Source organism: Aegilops tauschii, chromosome 2 (genome assembly GCF_002575655.3).
Source record: "Aegilops tauschii subsp. strangulata cultivar AL8/78 chromosome 2, Aet v6.0, whole genome shotgun sequence".
Classification (NCBI taxonomy): Eukaryota; Viridiplantae; Streptophyta; class Magnoliopsida; order Poales; family Poaceae; genus Aegilops; species Aegilops tauschii.
The window spans coordinates 299,336,545-299,356,656 of record NC_053036.3 but is presented as its reverse complement, the minus strand read 5'-3'; the positions used below and the strand labels follow the sequence as shown (position 1 = coordinate 299,356,656).

At 39.2% G+C, this 20,112-nt stretch overlaps 1 long non-coding RNA gene across 1 annotated transcript; it reads right to left on the bottom strand.

Moving 5' to 3' along the window:
* Positions 1-17,760: 17,760 nt before the first annotated feature.
* Positions 17,761-19,789, bottom strand: LOC120973330 (uncharacterized). Its single transcript, XR_005768042.3, has 2 exons — positions 18,309-19,789; positions 17,761-18,162 (listed from the first exon to the last, which is right to left on the bottom strand). It is a non-coding gene; the product is annotated as an uncharacterized lncRNA (long non-coding RNA).
* Positions 19,790-20,112: the final 323 nt, after the last annotated feature.

Below are 20,112 nucleotides of genomic sequence, written 5' to 3'. Positions count from 1 at the left end.
AAGATACTTGACATTGGAAAAGCTCTAGCAAACGAAACTACACGATCTTTTATGCTATGCTTAGGATTGGGTCTTATCCATCACATCATTCTCCTGATGATGTGATCCCGTTATCAATGACATCCAATGTCCATAGTCAGGAAACCATGACTATCTGTTGATCAACGAGCTAGTCAACCAGAGACTTACTAGGGACACGTTGTGGTCTATGTATTCACACATGTATTACGATTTCTGGACAATACAATTATAGCATGAATAATAGACAATTACCATGAACAAAGAAATATAATAATAACCATTTATTATTGCCTCTAGGGCATATTTACAACATTCACATAGAGTCATATATTGTACTAAGTATTGAGTTGTAATTCTTGAGTTGTAAGTAAATAAAAGTGTGATGATCATCATTATTAGAGCATTGTCCCAGTGAGGAAAGGATGATGGAGACTATGATTCCCCCACAAGTCGGGATGAGACTCCGGACGATAAAAAAAGAAAAGAAAAAAAGAGGCCATAAAAAGGGGAGAAAAGGCCCAAATAATAATAATAATAATAATAATAATAAATGAGAGAAAAAGAGAGAAGGGTCAATGCTACTATCCTTTTACCACACTTGTGCTTCAAAGTAGCACCATGATCTTCATGATAGAGAGTCTCCTATGTTGTCACTTTCATATACTAGTGGGAATTTTATGTTATAGAACTTGGCTTGTATATTCCAATGATGGGCTTCCTCAAAATTGCCCTAGGTCTTCGTGAGCAAGCAAGTTGGATGCACACCCACTTAGTTTCTTTTGTTGAGCTTTCATACACTTATAGCTCTAGTGCATCCATTGCATGGCAATCCCTACTCACTCACATTGATATCTATTGATGGGCATCTCCATAGCCCGTTGATACGCCTAGTTGATGTGAGACTATCTTCTCCTTTTTGTCTTCTCCACAACCACCATTCTATTCCACCTATAGTGCTATGTCCATGGCTCACGCTCATGTATTGCGTGAAAGTTGAAAAAGTTTGAGAACATCAAAAGTATGAAACAATTGCTTGGCTTGTCATCGGGGTTGTGCATGATTAAATATTTTGTGTGATGAAGATAGAGCATAGCCAGACTATATGATTTTGTAGGGATAACTTTCTTTGGCCATGTTATTTTCAGAAGACATGATTGCTTTATTAGTATGCTTGAAGTATTATTGTTTTTATGTCAATATTAAACTTTTATTTTGAATCTTATGGATCTGAACATTCATGCCACAATAAAGAAAATTACGTTGAAAATTATGTTAGGTAGCATTCCACATCAAAAATTCTGTTTTTATCATTTACCTACTCGAGGACGAGCAGGAATTAAGCTTGGGGATGCTTGATACGTCTCCAACGTATCTATAATTTTTGATTGTTCCATGCTATTATATTATCTGTTTTGGATGTTTAATGGGCTTTAATATGCTCTTTTATATTATTTTTGGGACTAACCTCTTAACCGGAGGCCCAGTGCCAATTTCTGTTTTTTGCCTATTTCAGTGTTTCGCAGAAAAGGAATACCAAATGGAATCCAAACGGAATGAAACCTTCACGATGATCTTTCTTGGAACAAACGCAATCCAGAAGACTTGGAGTTGAAGTCTGGAACTCCACGAGGCGGCCACGAGGCAGGAGGGCGCGCCCAGGGGGGTAGGCGCGCCCCCCACCCTCATGGGCCCCATGGAGCTTCACCGACGTACTTCTTTCGCCTATATATACTCTTATACCCTAAAAACATCAAGGAGAGCCACGAATCCACTTTTCCACCGCCGCAACCTTCTGTACCCGTGAGATCCCATCTTGGGGCCTTTTCTGGCGATCTGTCAGAGGGGGAATCGATCACGGAGGGCTTCTACATCAACACCATAGCCTCTCCGATGAAGCGTGAGTAGTTTACCACAGACCTTCGGGGCCATAGTTATTAGCTAGATGGCTTATTCTCTCTCTTTGATTCTCAATACAAAGTTCTCCTCGGTGTTCTTGGAGATCTATTCGATGTAATACTTTTTGCGGTGTGTTTGCCGAGATCCGATGAATTGTGGATTTATGATCAAGATTATCTATGAATATTATTTGGTTCTTCTCTGAATTCTTATATGCATGATTTGATGTCTTTGCAAGTCTCTTCAAATTATCAGTTTAGTTTGGCCTACTAGATTGATCTTTCTTGCAATGGGAGAAGTGCTTAGCTTTGGGTTCAATCTTGTGGTGTCCTTTCCCAATGACAGTAGGGGTAGCAAGGTACGTATTGTATTGTTGCCATCGAGGATAAAAAGATGGGGTTTATATCATATTGCTTGAGTTTATCCCTCTACATCATGTTGTCTTGCTTAATGCATTACTTTGTTCTTATGAACTTAATACTCTAGATGCATGCTGGATAGTGGTCGATGTGTGGAGTAATAGTAGTAGATGCAGAATCGTTTCGGTCTACTCGACACGGACGTGATGCCTATGTTCATGATCATGCCTAGATATTCTCATAACTATGCGCTTTTCTATCAATTGCTCGGCAGTAATTTGTTCACCCACCGTAATATATGCTATCTTGAGAGAAGCCACTAGTGAAACCTATGGCCCCCGGGTCTATTTTACATCATATTAGTTTCTCGTTAACTTGCCAATTTCTTTTGCCTTTTATTTTGCAATCTTTACTTTCCAATCTATACAACAAAAATACCAAAAATATTTATCTTGTTATCTTTATTAGATCTCACTTTTGCGAGTGACCGTGAAGGGATTGACAACCCCTTTATCGCGTTGGTTGCAAGGTTCTTGATTGTTTGTGCAGGTACTAGGTGACTTGCGTGTAATCTCCTACTGGATTGATACCTTGGTTCTCAAAAACTGAGGGAAATACTTACGCTACTTTGCTGCATCACCCTTTCCTCTTCAAGGGAAAACCAATGCATGCTCAAGAGGTAGCAAAAATCCATATCAAACAAAGTCCAATCATGATAAAAATTTATGGAGATTTATTTTGGAATACATGTGATTTTTGGGAAAAAGAATCAACGCGAGACGATGCTCGAGGGCCCACAAGCTCAGACGGTGTGCCCCTACCTTGGGCACGCCGGCAAGCTTGTGGGCCCCCCTATAAGTTAGTTGGAGGTGTCGTTTGGCCGCAAGAAAGATAATATTCGGATAAAAATCCCCTTAAAATTCCAGCCCAATCGGAGTTACGGATCTCCGGGAATTTAAGAAACAGTTTTCGGCCAGAAAACAGGAACGCCGAACAGAAGATAACATAGAGAGATATCTGATCTCGAGAGGGGCTCCGGCCCTCCGGGAGCCATGGATACCATGGGACAGAGGGAAACTCTCCTCCCATCTAGGGGGTAGGCCAAGGAAGAAGAAGTAGGGGGTCTCTCTCCCCCTCTCTCTCGGTGGCGCCGGAACACCGCCGGGGCAACCATCGTGACGGCGATCTACACCAATAACTTCGCTGCCGTCATCACCAAATCTCTTCCCCTCTATGCAGCAGTGTAAAACCTCTTCTCCCCATTGTAATATCTACTTAAACATGGTGCTTAACGCTATATATTATTATCCAATTATATGTAGCAATACTATGATGTTGGAGTAGATTTGTTTTGTCCTATGGGTGGATTGATGACGGTGATTGGTTTGAGATGTATGTTTTATTTTGGTGTTGTCCGATGGTGCCCTCTGTGTAGCACAAGTGTGTGGGATTAATGTTGTAGGGTGTTGCAATACGTTCATAATTTGTTTATAGTGGGTGGCGAGAGTGACAGAAGCTTATACCCGAGTAAGGGGGTTGTTGCGTATGGGAGTAAAGAGGGCTTGTTACTTAATGTCATGGTTGGGTTTTATCTTAATGATCTTTAGTAGTTGTGGAGGCTTTCTAGAGTTCCAATCATAAGTGCATATGATCCAAGTACGGAAAGTATGTTAGCTCATGCCTCTCCCTCATATAAAATTGCAATAATGATTACCTGTCTAGTTATCGATTGCCTAAGGACAAATCTTTCTCTTTGTGTTACAAAAAGCTTTCTACTAAACAACTAACTTTTATTATCTCGCAAAGGGCTCCTAGTTTTATTATTGCAAAGTAGTTCTATCATTACACCTACAAAGTAATTCTAGTTTCATACTTGTTCTAGGTAAAGCAAACGTTAAGTGTGCGTATAGTTGTATCGGTGGTCGGTAGAACTTGAAGAGAATATAAATTCTACCTTTAGCTCCTCGTGGGGTTCGACACTCTTATTTATCAAAAAAAGCTACAATTGATCCCCGACACTTGTGGGTTATCAAGACCTTTTTCTTGCGCCGTTGCTGGGGAGTAATAGCGTGGGGTGATTATTCTCGTGTGTGCTTGTTTGCTTTATCAGTAAGTAGTTTTTATTTTCTATTCTAAGTTGTTTTATATCTTTAGTTATGGATATGGAATATGAAATACCAAAAAATAGTTATACTTGCTACTCATGGAGGTGGGGAACCTCCTAAAACCCTCGATGTTGGTTATGTGGAAAACATTAAATACTACTTTGATAATCCTGACAAATCTCCATTCAACTTGATAATGGGAGATACTTTGGATCACCTGGAATACTTTAGGATTATTGCTTGTATCAAAAAGGGAAACACTTATGGGATCAAATTAAAATGTTGCGTTGGTATGCTTGGAATTTATGCTTACGATATGATTTTACTTGTTGCTCTAAGATGGAGGCTCCACACCTCCCCTTTCAATGTGAATTTAGTGATAATGAAACCTTGGCTTCTTATGCTAATGTTATATATGATTACTATGATGTGGAAGAAATAGAAGAATTTGTTGCTTTTAAGGGTGCTTATGAAATTGAATCTTTGTTCAAAAAGTATGAAGATTGCGATGATGCTCTTTACAGATCTGGGATTTATGCTATACTTAAACATTGCTATGGGAACTATGAATACAATGCCTATATTAATGAATTTATTGAGAAAGTCTCTATTGTCCAGTAAGAGACTATTATTTTGCAGGACTCTATGGAAGAACAAATTGTTGAAACTGTGAGCTCATTAGATGAGAAAGATGACGAGGAGAGCGAAGAACAAAAGGAGGAAGTGTGGATTAGCTACCCATGCCCACCTTCTAATGAGAGTAACTCTTCAACTCATACATTGTTTAATTTCCCTTCCTGCTTACTGATGTCGCTAGAAGCTACGTCGGTATTTCCCCAAAGAGGAAGGGATGATGCAACACAACTACGGTAGGTATTTCCCTCAGTTATGAAACCAAGGTATCAATCCAGTAGGAGAACCAAGCAACACTATGTAAACGGTACCTGCACATAAAGAACAAATACTTGCAACCCGACGATTAGGAGGGGTTGTCAATCCCTCAACGGGTAACGGTGCCAGAAATTGTCACATGGACGGGATAAAAATTGTGATCTCGATAAAACGCGAAATAAAAGATGCAAATAAAAACTGCAGAAAGGTATTTTGGGGTTTTTGGAATAATAGATCTGAAAATAAAAGTGGTAAATAATAGATTAGAAAGCAAATATGATGAAGAATAGACCCGAGGGCCGTAGATTTCACTAGTGGCTTCTCTCAAGAAATAGCACACGGTGGGTAAACAAATTACTATTGGGCAATTGATAGAACCTCAAATAATTATGACGATATCCAAGCAATGATCATTATATAGGCATCACATCCAAGATTAGTAGACCGACTCCTGCCTGCATCTACTACTATCACTCCACACATCAAGCGCTATCCGACATGCATCTAGTGTATTAAGTTCATGGAGAAACAGAGTAATGCAATAAGAACAATGACATGATGTAGACAAGATTTATTCATGTAGGAATAGACCCCATCTTGTTATCCTTAATGGCAACGATCAATTCATGTCTTACTGCCCCTTCTGTCACTGGAAAAGAACACCGCACGACCGAACCCATCACAAAGCACCTCTTCCCATGGCAAGAAATATTGATGTAGTCGGCCTAACTAAACCAAAGATTCGAAGAAGAAATACGAGGCTATAACGAATCATGCATATAAGAGATCAAAAAAACTCAAATAACTTTCATGGATAAAATAGATCTGATCATAATGTCAAAGTTCATCGGATCCCAACAAACACACCGCAAAAAGAGTTACATCAAATAGATCTCCAAGAGACCATTGTATTGAGAATTAAAAGAGAGAGAGAGAAAGGAAGACATCTAGCTACTAACTACAGACCCGTGGTCTACAATGAACTACTCACGCATCATCGGAGAGGCACCAATGAGGATGACGAACCCCTCCGTGATGGTGTCTAGATTGGATCTGGTGGTTCTGGAACTTGCGGCGGCTGGAATTGTGTTTCATCAACTCCCCTAGGGTTTTTGGCTTTTCGGGGTATTTATAGAGCAAAGAGGCGGTGCGGGTGGCGACCGAGGTGGGCACAACCCACCAGGGCGCGCCTGGGCCCCCAGGCGCGCCCAGGTAGGTTGTGCTCCCCTCGGAGCCCCCCTCTGGTACTTCTTTGGCCCAACAGGTGTCTTCTGGTCCAGAAAAAATCTCCAAAAATTTTCGCTGCGTTTGGACTCCGTTTGGTATTGATTTTCTACGAAGTAAAAAACAAGCAAAAAAAGCAACTGTCACTGGGCACTATGTCAATAGGTTAGTCCCAAAAAATGATATAAAGTTGCTATAAAATGATTGTAAAACATCCAAGAATGATAAATTAACAGCATGGAACAAGCAAAAATTATAGATACGTTGGAGACGTATCAGCATCCCCAAGCTTAGTTCCTACTCGTCCTCGAGTAGGTAAATGATAAAAACAGAATTTTTTATGTGGAATGCTGCCTAACATGTTCATCACATATTCTTCTATTTTGTAGCATGGACATTTGGACTTTTATATAATTCAAAGCAATAGTCTAGTTTTGACATGAAGATTTGAATACTCAAGCATATCAACAAGCAACCATGTCTTTCAAAATATCAACACTAAAGCAAGTTATCCCTAGCCCATTATGCTTAATCATTGATCCATTCATGGAACACACTTGCATATTAGCTACGTCCAATGCTCAAGTACGATCATAGTGCCCCTTAGTTGGTGCTTTATAAGAGAAGGAGACTCAAATAAAAATAAAAATTGCAGAAAGTAAATAGAAAGGCCCTTCGCAGAGGGAAGTAGGGATTCGTAGAGGTGCCAGAGCTCAAAGCGAAAAAGATAGAGATAAAACATTTTGGATGGCATGCTTTTCCTGTCAACGAAAATGATCAAGTAGTTCCCCATACTTTCCATGCTATATATATCATAGGTGGCTCCCAAACATAAAATAAAGTTTATTCCTTTTTCCACCATACTTTCACATTCCACGGCTAGCCGTATCCATGGGTGCCGTCCATACCAACACTTTCCAAGGAATTTATTATTTGACAACATAAAGTAAATTCATTTTTTCATTTCGGGACTGGGCATCCCTAATACCTTTCCGTACTCTCGTGCAATGGCAAGTGAATAAACACTCATCTTGAGAATAATACATCTAGCATGGAAAAAAATCAGCCACCCTCTACCGTTTCATGAGTGGTACGAGCACACAAAAAGAAAATTATTTTGAAAATTAGAGATGGCACATACAAATTTGCTTAGAACGACACGGAAATACCACATATAGGTAGGTATAGTGGACTCAAATGGCGAACTGGTTTAAGGATTTTGGATGCACAAGTAGTATTCCTACTTAGTATAAGTGAAGGCTAGCAAAAACATTGAGAAACATCCAACCAAAAAATGAAAAGTCTCATAAGCGAGCATTAAGCATAACTAACACTGAATAATGCACCACAAGTAGGATGTAATTTCATTGGATAACTATTGACTTTTGTGCTTGCATAGGGAGTCACAAACCTTAACACCAATATTCGTACTAAAGCACAGTTACTCACCAACATGACTCACATATCACTATCATCATATCGCAAAACTATTAGAAAGAATCAAGTTTATTTTGTCCAGTGATCTTCATGAAAGTTTTTATTATGTCCCTCTTGAATATCTATCACTTTGGGACTAGCTATAGTTTCATATGTTGCTTTTGATAGCTCAAACAAATTTAAGTGAAGAACATGAGCATATTTTTTTCATCTCACAAAATAATATAAGTGAAGCATGAGAGAATTTCTTAAAAAAATCTAACTCTCAAATAAATTTAAGTGAAGCATGAGATAATTTCTTCAAAAACATTAAAGCACGCCGTGGTAAGAAAGATATAAGTGAAGCACTAGAGCAATTCCATAGCTAATTTTTTTAAGTGAAGCACATAGAGCAATTCTAACAAATCATAGCATAATTTTGGCTCTCCCAAATAGGTGTGTTCAGAAAGGATACTTGACACAAAACAAAAAGCAAAACAAGCAAAGACTCATATAATGCAACACGCTCCAAGCAAAACTCATGATATGTGACAAACAAAAATATAGCTCCAAATAAAATAGCTATGGTTGTTAAAAGAAAGAGGGGATGCCACTCGGGGCATCCCCAAGCTTAGTTGCTTGTTTCTCCTTGAATATTACCTTGGGGTGCCATGCGCATCCCCAAGCTTAGGCTCTTATTACTCCTTATTCCTTCATCCATCGTGATCTCACCCAAAACTTGAAAACTTCAATCACACAAAATTTAACAAAACCTTCGTGAGATACATTCGTATAACAAAGCAAATCACCACTTTACCTACTGTTCCAAACCCATTCATATTTTATTATTGTATTATATCTACCGTATTCCAACTTTGCTATGGCTCATACCCCCTGATAAAACCCATAGATTCATCAAAATAGAATTTGTCAAAAACAGAACTGTCTGTAGCAGTTTGAAAACGTTGTATACTTTTGTAACTCCAAAAATTCTGAAACATTAGGAAAACGTAGGCAATAGTATATCAATCTTGTGTAAAAATTCAGAATTTTTCATGGCTTTTGTGATTTTTCAAAATTGTTTTACTGGACGCAAAGGTTTCTGTTTTCCAACAAGATCAAATCAACTATCACCCAACACGATCCCAAAAGCTTTGCTTGGCCCAAACACTAATTAAAACGTAAAAACACAATCAATAATAGAGGCATAATTGTGCAAACATTCAAGAACAGAAAGAAAAAGGCAAAAAATAAATTTTATTCATTGGGTTTCCTCCGAACAAGCTCTATCGTTTTACGCCCCTAGCTAGGCATAAAGCATAGATTCAAGTATTATCATCTTTAGTTCTAGATCCATAAGATGCCCTCATGATTGATTCATATGGTGGCTTGATTCTTGTTTTAGGGAAGTGTTCCATCCCCTTTCTTAGTGGAAATTGAAATTTAATATTGCCTTCTTTCATATCAATCACGACACCAATAGTACGTAAAAACGGTCTACCAAGTATAATGGGACAAGACGGATTGCAATCAATAGAAAGAACAATAAAATCTATGGGCACATAATTCCTATTTGCAAGAGTAAGAACATCATTAATTCTTCCCATAGGCTTTTTAATAATAGAATCCGCCAAGTCCAAATTTAAAGAACACTCTTCAATATTGGTAAGACCAAGCACATCACAAAAAGACTTCGGAATTGTGGAAACACTAGCACCCAAATCACATAAAGCAAAACACTCATAATTTTTGATCTTGACTTTGATGGTGGGTTCCCATTCATCATGTAATTTTCTAGGAATTGAGATCTCTAATTCCAACTTTTCTTGCAAAGCTTTCATCATAGCATCAACAATATGTTTAGTAAAAGCTTTATTTTGTTCATAAGCATGGGGTGAATTAATCATGGATTGCAACAAAGAGATACAACCAATCAAAGAGAAATTATCATAATTAAAGTCTTTGCAATCCAAAAGAGTGGGCACATCACTAGTTAAAGTTTTGACCTCTCCAAACCGACTTTTATCAATTTTTTCATCAAGATTTTCACCCTCTGAATTATCCGGACGCCTTGTAACTAAAGTTGACTCTTCTTCGGTACCTTTATCATCAATTTTAATTTTACTAAACAAGGAATCAATAGAAGAAACACTAATTACTTTAAGATCTTCATCATTTTTATCTTCTAAAGAGATCAGTTTAGCGGCCATTTGATTTACTAGGGTAGCTTGTGCATTGGATATTTTCCCTAGCAAACTTTCAACAAAAGCATACTTAGATTGGAGGTTACAAACTTCCCTACTAATATCATCAAGTTGTTTTGTTATAGCATCCAACACAACAGAGTGTTCCTTAAGTTCTTCGGTAAAATGTTTATTATACCCAAATTGTGTAGTCATATATTCCTTAGTACTTTTTTCAATTTCAAGCAAAATATTGGGGTAAGGAACATCATAATATTTTCTTTGAGGCATCATGACTTCGCAAACAAGATTGCACACAAAAACAGATATGATGAGAAAACGGCGAACAAAAAAGAGGGCGAATAAAACAGCAATTTTTTCTGAAGTGGGGGAGATGAAAATGAGAGGCAAATGGCAAATAATGTAAATTGCAAGGAGATGAGATTTGTGATTAGGAACCTGATAGATGTTGATGATGTCTCGCCGGCAATGGTGCCAAAAATTCCTTTTGATGTCACTTGAAGCTACGTTGGTATTTCCCCAAAGAGGAAGGGATGATGCAGCACAACTACGGTAGGTATTTCCCTCAGTTATGAAACCAAGGTATCAATCCAGTAGGAGAACCAAGCAACACTATGTAAACGGTACCTGCACACAAAGAACAAATACTTGCAACCCGGCGATTAGGAGGGGTTGTCAATCCCTCAACGGGTAACGGTGCCAGAAATTGTCATGTGGACGGGACAAAAATTGTGATAGATTGGATAAATAGATTTCGATAAAACGCAAAATAAAATATGCAAATAAAATGTGCAGCAAGGCATTTTTGGGTTTTTGGAATAGTAGATCTGAAAATAAAAGTGGGAATAATATATCGGAAAGCAAATATGATGAAGAATAGACCCGGGGGCGGTAGATTTCACTAGTGGCTTCTCTCAAGAAATACCACACGGTGGGTAAACAAATTACTGTTGGGCAATTGATAGAACCTCAAATAATTATGACGATATCCAGGCAATGATCATTATATAGGCATCACATCCAAGATTAGTAGACCGACTCCTGCCTGCATCTACTACGATTACTCCACACATCGAGCGCTATCCGGCATGCATCTAGTGTATTGTAGCGACCCGACCCGAATGGGTCAAGTCTCTATGCTTAAGTGTCATCCCTGGATCGGTATGCTAACACACACAGTACTCGAGGATTTATAACAGAGTGCAATCACATGTAAAAGTAACGTAATTACTATTACCTCAATCCATATAGCGGAAGTAACAATAAAGTTATGGAGTTCCTAACAACGTCAACGGCAAAGTTGAGTGTAGACATCGTAACCCTAACGTATCACTTACTCGTCGTAAGATTCCTGTAACATGAGACGCAGCCATGTAGGTCAGTACATTGAATGTACTGGCATATTCACACCATAGGATAATGGTGAACAATATCTATCACTACATGCATATTTGGCTGGTGGAGGCTCTAAGTTTAATTTTTGCATAAAGCCAATTTTTTCCTACGACAAAGGAATAAATTTTATTCACTACCAAGTTGATGCCATTATTGAGAAGGTTCGTCCAACTCAGTCCCAAAATAAAAATATTAACCCAACAAATTCATTAAGTAAAGTGATGAGATCAAATCAATAATTCATGTACCAGATACTCAAGATGTCCATAATCGGGGACACGACTAATCATGATTAGTTTGTACACTCGGCAGAGGTTTGCACACTTTTCCCCACAAGACTCGATCTCCTCCGTTGAATTTCTCGCACTACATGTTGTTTGAGAAACAGATGATCGAGACACAGTCTTTCCGAAGCATTAACTCTTTACTCTGGGTAGACAGTACCACCTACTTCCCCTACATCTGCTAGCCTACCACTGAAAGAGGTCACACAACATACTCAACTATGCCAGAGCCCATAATGGCTTGTGGCTGGACACGGAAGTTTCTAGCATGAATAATCTTATGATCCCTTTGAGCCTGGGTGGCATTCCATAGGGTGATCACACGGGTACTCCGGGATCCCCTTGGGCAAGCACTGGGTTCTCCAGGTGCCCGGGCAAACCACTGGGGTGCTCCAGGGTGCCCCAACCATTCCACCCACATGTGTATTAAAGTAGCCACCTTAAGTTTAACCCATAGTTAATATCTCTCACATCTTGCATGAATCTCTCATACCAAACCACGTCTACAAGCATAGCAAAGTAGTATAAGCATAACGTATAATACCCGAGGTTTGATAAAAGACAATAGGTTCCTACCTCATCAACTACTTCCCAAATACTCATGTTCACAAATCCGACTCATGCAATGTTTGAGGGTTGAAACTAATGCATAAAAACTGGATATAAAAAGAGTATGATCAAAGTGTGAACTTGCCTTGTACTGTTGATGTAGATTCTTCGCACTCATAACTCATGATAGATCTACTCGTCACACTCCGATCAATCTATCGTAAGCAAGCAATAGTAACCACACATAAGCAATCACTCAGAAGATCGGAAAGAACAAAGAAGACAATTCGGAAAACTTCAAAACCAAGCAAATAACTCTTGCAACAGAAAACAATTTCTAACAGTACCAAAATTAAGTGAATTTGGCCTTATCATAAAGTTTATGTCAAGAGCTTCGATTTGCAAAAAGGATCATCTCAAACGGAGTTATAAAACTCAAGTTACGATCAAACGAAGTTCAAATAGAAATCTATTTGAATTCATATTTTAAAACTTTCAAAAACAGGTTTGAGTTAGATTACTGGATAGATGAGTTCAAAACGAATAGTTTGGCGATCGTTTCATCTAATTCCGACTAACGAGCAAAAGTAGTGGTCGTTTTAAGATTAGGGACTAATCTGTAAAAACTTTAATCGCGGATAGGTCCCTTATGAGAAATAACAGAAAAAGAAAAGACTAAAAGGCGAACGTTCGTTTATCTGATCTAAACAGCGGACGTTCGCTGTATAATAAAACCTAATTAAAAAACATATCTAGGGGTTTAAAAAAATGTAAAGAAAAACCGGAAAAATACAAATCGGTTTATTTACCGGTTCGGGTCGAGCGGATCGGGTTCCGGGCGGCAGATCGGGCGACGAGGCAGATCGGGTCGGCGGCGGCGTGGCGATCGGCGGCGAGGGGCGGCGGCTTCGGCGGGGTGCGGGAGGCGGCGGCGGTCGCGGTGGGGGTGCGGGAGGGGCGGCGGGGTGAGGCAGCGGCGCTGCGGCGTGGAGCGGCTCGGCGGCGGGCGCGGCAACTTATATAGGCCCCGGGGGCGGCTGGCTTGGAGGAGGGGCCGGCCGGGGCCGTGTCGGTGCCGGACTCCAGTGGAGTCCCGGTTGGCCACGAGGGGGAAGGCGGCGCGGGAGCGCGCCGGCGGCTGGGCTTCGGCCCAGCTAGCCCAACGTTTTTTTTAAACAACGACAACAAATTAAAGAAAAACAAAATAATAATAATAATAATAATAATATATATAGCATATTATTTATCAAAATTTTGAGAAAAAGATTTTCTACACCGTGAACATTTTTTTGGCGTCAAATAAAATCCACAAAAATTTAAATAAAGCAAAGAGTGCTACTGATTTATTTAAAACCTAATAAAAATCATTTTAGAAATACTAAAATGATTTCAAATTTATTTATCTCCATTTTTCTATTGTAGGGAATTATTTTACCCTATTTTCCATATATTTTATTTTTGGAGAAAAATAATTTGAATAAAAACCAAGTAACTCCAAATTGAAAATAATTTCAAAGGGACTTTAAATTTGATTCTTTTAAACTTCCAACTCATATTTCATATGTTTTTAAGAAGTCATTTTATCTTCTCTCATGAAAATCATTGAGTTGCTTAAAGTTTCTGAATTTGAAATATTTCCAAATGAAATTCAAATGTTTTCAAAAACCCTTTTCATTTTAAATGGAAGAAGTCATGTCATCTTCTCTCTAGGGTTTTGTATTTGAAAAGAATTTGAATTCATGGAGATCAGAAAGCAAAGGTGAAAGTTTGGGAAAGTCATTTTATTCCCTCTCATTTAACTTTCAAAAAGTTTCAAACTCAATTTCACACAAGCAACCACACCATAATCAAACAAACAATCAAAACTATATATTTATTATAACATTCCAAAATTTAGAATTTTGGGATGTTACATGTATTAAGTTCATGGAGAAACGGAGTAATGCAATAAGAACGACGAGATGATGTAGACAAGATTTATTCATGTAGGAATAAACGCCATCTTGTTACCCTTATTCGCAACGATCAATACGTGTCTTGCTGCCTCTTCTGTCACTGGGAAAGAACACCGCACGACCGAACCCATCACAAAGCATCTCTTCCCATGGCAAGAAATATTGATCTACTCGGCCTAACTAAACCAAAGATTCAAAGAAGAAATACAAGGCTATAAGTAATCATGCATATAAGAGATCAAAGAAACTCAAATAACTTTCATGGATAAAATAGATCTAATCATAAACTCAAAGTTCATCGGATCCCAACAAACGCACCGCAAAAAGAGTTACACCAAATAGATCACCAAGAGACCATTGTATTGATAATCAAAAGAGAGAGAGGAAGCCATCTAGCTACTAACTACGGACCCGTAGGTCTACAATGAACTACTCACGCATCATCGGAGAGGCACCAACGAGGATGATGAACCCCTCCGTGATGGTGTCTAGATTGGATCTGGTGGTTCTCGAACTTGCGGCGGCTGGAATTGTGTTTCGTTAACTCCCCTAGGGTTTTGGATTTTCGAGGTATTTATATAGCAAAGAGGCGGTGCAGGAGGCGGGCGAGGTGGGAACAACCCACCAGGGCGCGCCTGGGCCCCCAAGCACGCCCAGGTGGGTTGTGCTCCCCTCGGAGCCCCCCTCTGGTACTTCTTTGGCCCAACAGGTGTCTTCTGGTCCAGAAAAAATCTCCAAAAAGTTTTGCTGCATTTGGACTCCGTTTGGTATCGATTTTCTATGAAGTAAAAAACAAGCAAAAAACAGCAACTGGCACTGGGCACTATGTCAGTAGGTTAGTCCCAAAAAATGATATAAAGTTGCTATAAATGATTGTAAAACATTCAAGAATGATAATATAACAACATGGAACAAGCAAAAATTATAGATACATTGGAGACGCATCATTTACCGAAGGATGGATGCTATGATCCCTTTGATTCTTCTGAAATGTCCCCTTTTGATGAAATTGATGCTTGCTATGCTTGTGGCCATGATGCCAATATAAATTATGCTTATGGAGATGAACTTGCTATAGTTCCTTATGTTAAGAATAAAATTGTTGCTATTGCACCCACACATGATAGTCCTATTATCCCTTTCAATTCTCCCAACTACACTATATTAGAGAAGCTTGCGGTTATTAAGGATTATATTGATGGGTTGTGTTTTACTATTGCACATGATGATTTTAATGAATACAATATGCATGTGCTTGCTGCTCCTACTTTCAAATATTATGAGAGAGGAACTGCATCTTCACCTCTCTATGTTTCCAATACGATAAAATTGCAAGAAACTGTTTATACTATGCATTGGCCTCTATTATGTGTGCATGAATTGTTCTTTTATGACATGTCGATGCATAGGAAGAGAGTTAGACTCTGTTATTATGTGATAAAATTGCTTTGTGCTCACTACTAAATTACAAATCATTGTTGATTAAAATTGGCTTTGATATACCCTGGGATCCATGTGGATCAATTACTTGAGCACTATATGCCTAGCTTCATGGCTTTAAAGAAAGCGTTGCCTGGGAGGCAACCCGGAAGTTCTAGAGAGTCATTTTATTCTGTTGTGTGCTTTTAAAAAGTTTAAAAACAAAAGAATATAGAGGGGAACCTAAAAAAATTTCAAAAAGAAAAGTGGAAGTGAGTAACGAGCACCATTGAAGTGGGGGATTTCCTTGAACTTTGTTCATGCCCATGGAAACTTTGTGAATCTCGAACTACAAAAACTTTTCAACAAAACTAATTATCCCCTTGTACCAATCCATTGTATTATAAACATAATGTGCCAAGATTTACCTTTAAGATGTTTAAATTGCTTGTTTGGTGTGTGCCGTGAAAAAACAGAAACTCTTCATGTAGTGCTTGAATTTTCATAATTTACTGGAACATGCAAAAGTTCTGAAATTTTTACATAGTACTGCTATGCAAATTTTTTATTATGTCCTAATTTTTCAGAATTTTTTTAGTTATAGAAGTACTAGTCGAAGGCACGTGCTTTGTACGTGTGCATTCTTAATAAAAAGACCATACAAGCCAAAAAAAATCTTAAGTATAAATGAAACACTTTTTATATGGAGCTTTAGCTTCGCAACCTCTTGCCGATTTACAGTGTTCATGAAAAAATTGATTTTTTATATTTCCAAAACACATCAAGAGTAATTTTGGTTAACATTTCACAAACTTGCAGTTTCCAGCAAAAAAAAGAAAAGACAAACTTGCAGTTAATATTCTCAAAACAGAAGTTAAGTCATGGGATTAAATTTTATCCTGAAAATAATCATCTCCACGCATTCTACGTACATTACTTGGACATAGGTGGATGTAATGCATTCTACCATGCATATCTAATATTTTTTGCGAGCAAGTAAATGGATATGTATCAGTCCATATACAATGCATGTCGTAAAATTCATGCAAAAACATGAGAATAGCCTGTTCCGCTCGACTTCTATTAAAATAACATTTTTGTTTTTTGACTTTAGGGGAGACCACTCGACCTTCTGCGTCATGCCTTACTGTCGTGTATGGAGCCCCCACTCAGAAACGCGAACCAGGTGAGCTCCCTGCCGATTCTCAAAAAAAAAAGGTGAGCTCCCTGCCTCTGGCTGTCGAGTGGAGTTTATAAAAAAAAGACTGTTGAGCAGAGCGCCGCCGCCCCTTCTTCGTGCCGCTGACCCGAGGACTGCCACGCCGCAGGCGCAGCGCACGACCGGCCATCCGGCAATTCAGAAGATATTTTGGCCAACGAATTAAGCTTGTTATCTAAGAAAACTTGCTGGCCAAGAGATAAAATTTTCTAGTTGAGGAGAATATATAAGGCCACGTACGGCAGATGTTTTGGGTGGATCAATCTTGAGTTTCTCCACAGACATCTGAACTTTGGCATAGAAAGAGCTATGTTCGTGAGAACATGCTGGTTCGTCTCTTCTTGAGTGCACAATAGGAGACAGGAGATCATTGTAGCTTGGAGGAGAGCCTGTACAACTCGTGCACCACGGCGAGGGCATAAATCTCCTTGAAGACAGCGCCTGCCGGCGTGCCTTCAAGATGCTGCACCACGATCTGCTGCGACCACCTCTTCTTCAACAACAGCTGCCTGCGTCCTCGTCCCCAACATATGCCGGGGTTTATCGCCTGTGTAATTTCTCAAAATTGGTAGGCAATCCGCTGGTTCTGTTCATGGTCTTGCTGCCAAGGCACATCAGATTGGAATTAGTAATCTATCTATGGATGGGGCATGTCCCTCCATTGTTGAGTTCGCTTGTAATGACTCTGTAACTGTTTCCGTATGAGTAAAGCAAAATGGTCTGTGCTCCCTTCGGTTGACAGTTAAAACTGAAAAATGTCAGTATATTGTATATACATTTGAAGCCCAATGGCTCTGTATCATAAAGAATGATATTTGCTCACTTCTGTTGCTGGATTTCTGCTATATGCAATAACTGAAAAAGGAATAGTACATGGTTAAAGTATTGTATATGCTAGAATAGTACCGCTGCAAATATAACTTTTGGTCTACAACTTTCACAGGCACAAGCTAATGACTGAAGCCCTATATAACATTATTTTCCTGGGTGCTATTTACATCAATACAACCATATTAGAAACATCACACTGCAGTACACAGCACGCACATGAATTATAGCAAAACATCCTTGTAGACAATATTTTGTGTGCTTTTCCCTGATGGGTCAATATCCTTATTTGGCTTTGCAAGTACTCTAGTGTTGCAGGAGCTATTCCCTGATGAACAGAATGAACATATGCTGCATTGCCTTTCATAGTGTACTGTTTGGACATAAACACAAACACCTTGCGTGCAACAAAAGTAGAAAAATCAGCAAGCTATAGTCAGACCAGTGGATCTGTATTTCATATCATCCTCAGCAAGAAGAATCACTTGCACAACATTCTCATGCAACAAAATCTCAAAGGAACAGAAGAATCAGCAACCTCACCTGTGGTCAACGGCACTATGGTCAGCTGGCCGTAGATGGATGTCCAGCTCGTATGAGCCTTTAATCACCAGGCGGAAACAAATTTTGAAGCAAGCCAGAGCCTGCAAGGAGACGGGGCAATCTGGACGTGGAGGTGATTCGGAGGTGCTGCCATTCAGGGTGTGTGGACCGGACATGGACCAATGGAGCTGCTGGTGTGTGAGTGTGACTCACGGGCTAGAGAAATTGGAGACGGAGCATCCAGATTCCAGGGGAAAGACCAGCGTGAGATGAAAAATGGGAGGTTGGCAGGGAATCGATTTGCTAGAGCCAGGAGGGTGGAGGTATCGTGGGTTACCGTGGGCTGTGGAGTTCTCCAGAAGGGGCGACTCGTTTTCAGGTTTGGCGGGAGTGCGTGAGTGGCGAATCCGAGTGACACAGGCCGTTGGATTTAATAAGTTGACGGTCACAGATGATTCGATTCTGGAAGTGGCGGGTAAAATATGAGAGAAGAGGGCAGATTCAAATATTCAAAAAATCGTGTACTATAGTAGTAGAGATATGTACCATCTGCATCTTTACAGACTGTCATGTTTTAAGAGATTGCTGTTATAGTTTGTTTATTTGCTTATGTTTGAAATCTTGTTGAGCCCCATTGACTTGGGAGCCATATAATTGTGATAGCACACAGTGGGTAATGTTTGACTATAATTATACAATAATGTTACAACAAGACATGATGGGATTTGATGTTATATGTACTAACTCCTCTAATAAAAAGTTCGGTTAAGCTTTGTGTTGATGAAGTGTTCGAAGATCGAGGAGGTATCGATATGAGGAGAATAAGGAGAGGCAAGAGTTCAAGCTTGGGGATGCCCAAGGCACCCCAAGTAAATATTCAAGGAGACTCAAGCATCTAAGCTTGCATCTTTCTTCAACAATTATCCGTATGTCTCGGTTTTTGTTTTGTTCACATGATATGCGTAAATTCTTGAAGCACCGTGTCCTTTTTATTTTTATTTTAGTAATGCACCATACTGGTATGAGATAGTCCTTGGTTGTTTTATAGAATTCTCTTTGCACTTCACTTATATCTTTTAAGTATGGATTTATAGAATGCTTCATGTGCTTCACTTGTACCATTTGAAGTTTGGATGCTTGTTTCTCTACATATAGAAAACCGTTTTTTGTAGAATGCTCTTTTGCTTTACTTATATTTATCAGAGCGTGGGAAAGTCTTTTGTAGAATGAATTAAACTCTCGTGATTCACTTATATCTATTTAGAGAGTAAATGGGAATTGGTCATTCAGATGGTTAGTCATAAAATCCTACATAGAACTTATAGATCACTGAATATGATATGTTTGATTCCTTGTAATAGTTTTGCGATATTGAGATGGTCATATGTGGGAGGTACTACTGAATGATTGTGGTTTAGTAAGAATATTGGTGTTAAGGTTTATGATTCCCGAAGCATGCACATATATTCTTTACTTATGCTAATAAGTTGGAGCATGATTTATTATTGAGTGTCTTCCTTTGCTGGAGGTCGGGGCGCGCGATGGTTAACTCCTACCAAGATCCCCCTAGGGGCATGTTGTCGGTGTCAAAACCGGCAGATCTCGGGTAGGGGGTCCCGAGCTGTGGATCTTGGATCAATGGGGAACAAGGGGCGAAGGACACGATGTTTACCCAGGTTTGGGCCCTCTCTAAGAGGTAAAACCAGACGTCCTGCTTGATTATATTGAAGTGTATAGGATGATTACAGGTCGCTCTACCACAAGATCAGATAAACTAAACCCTAGGCGAGTAGGATGATGGTTG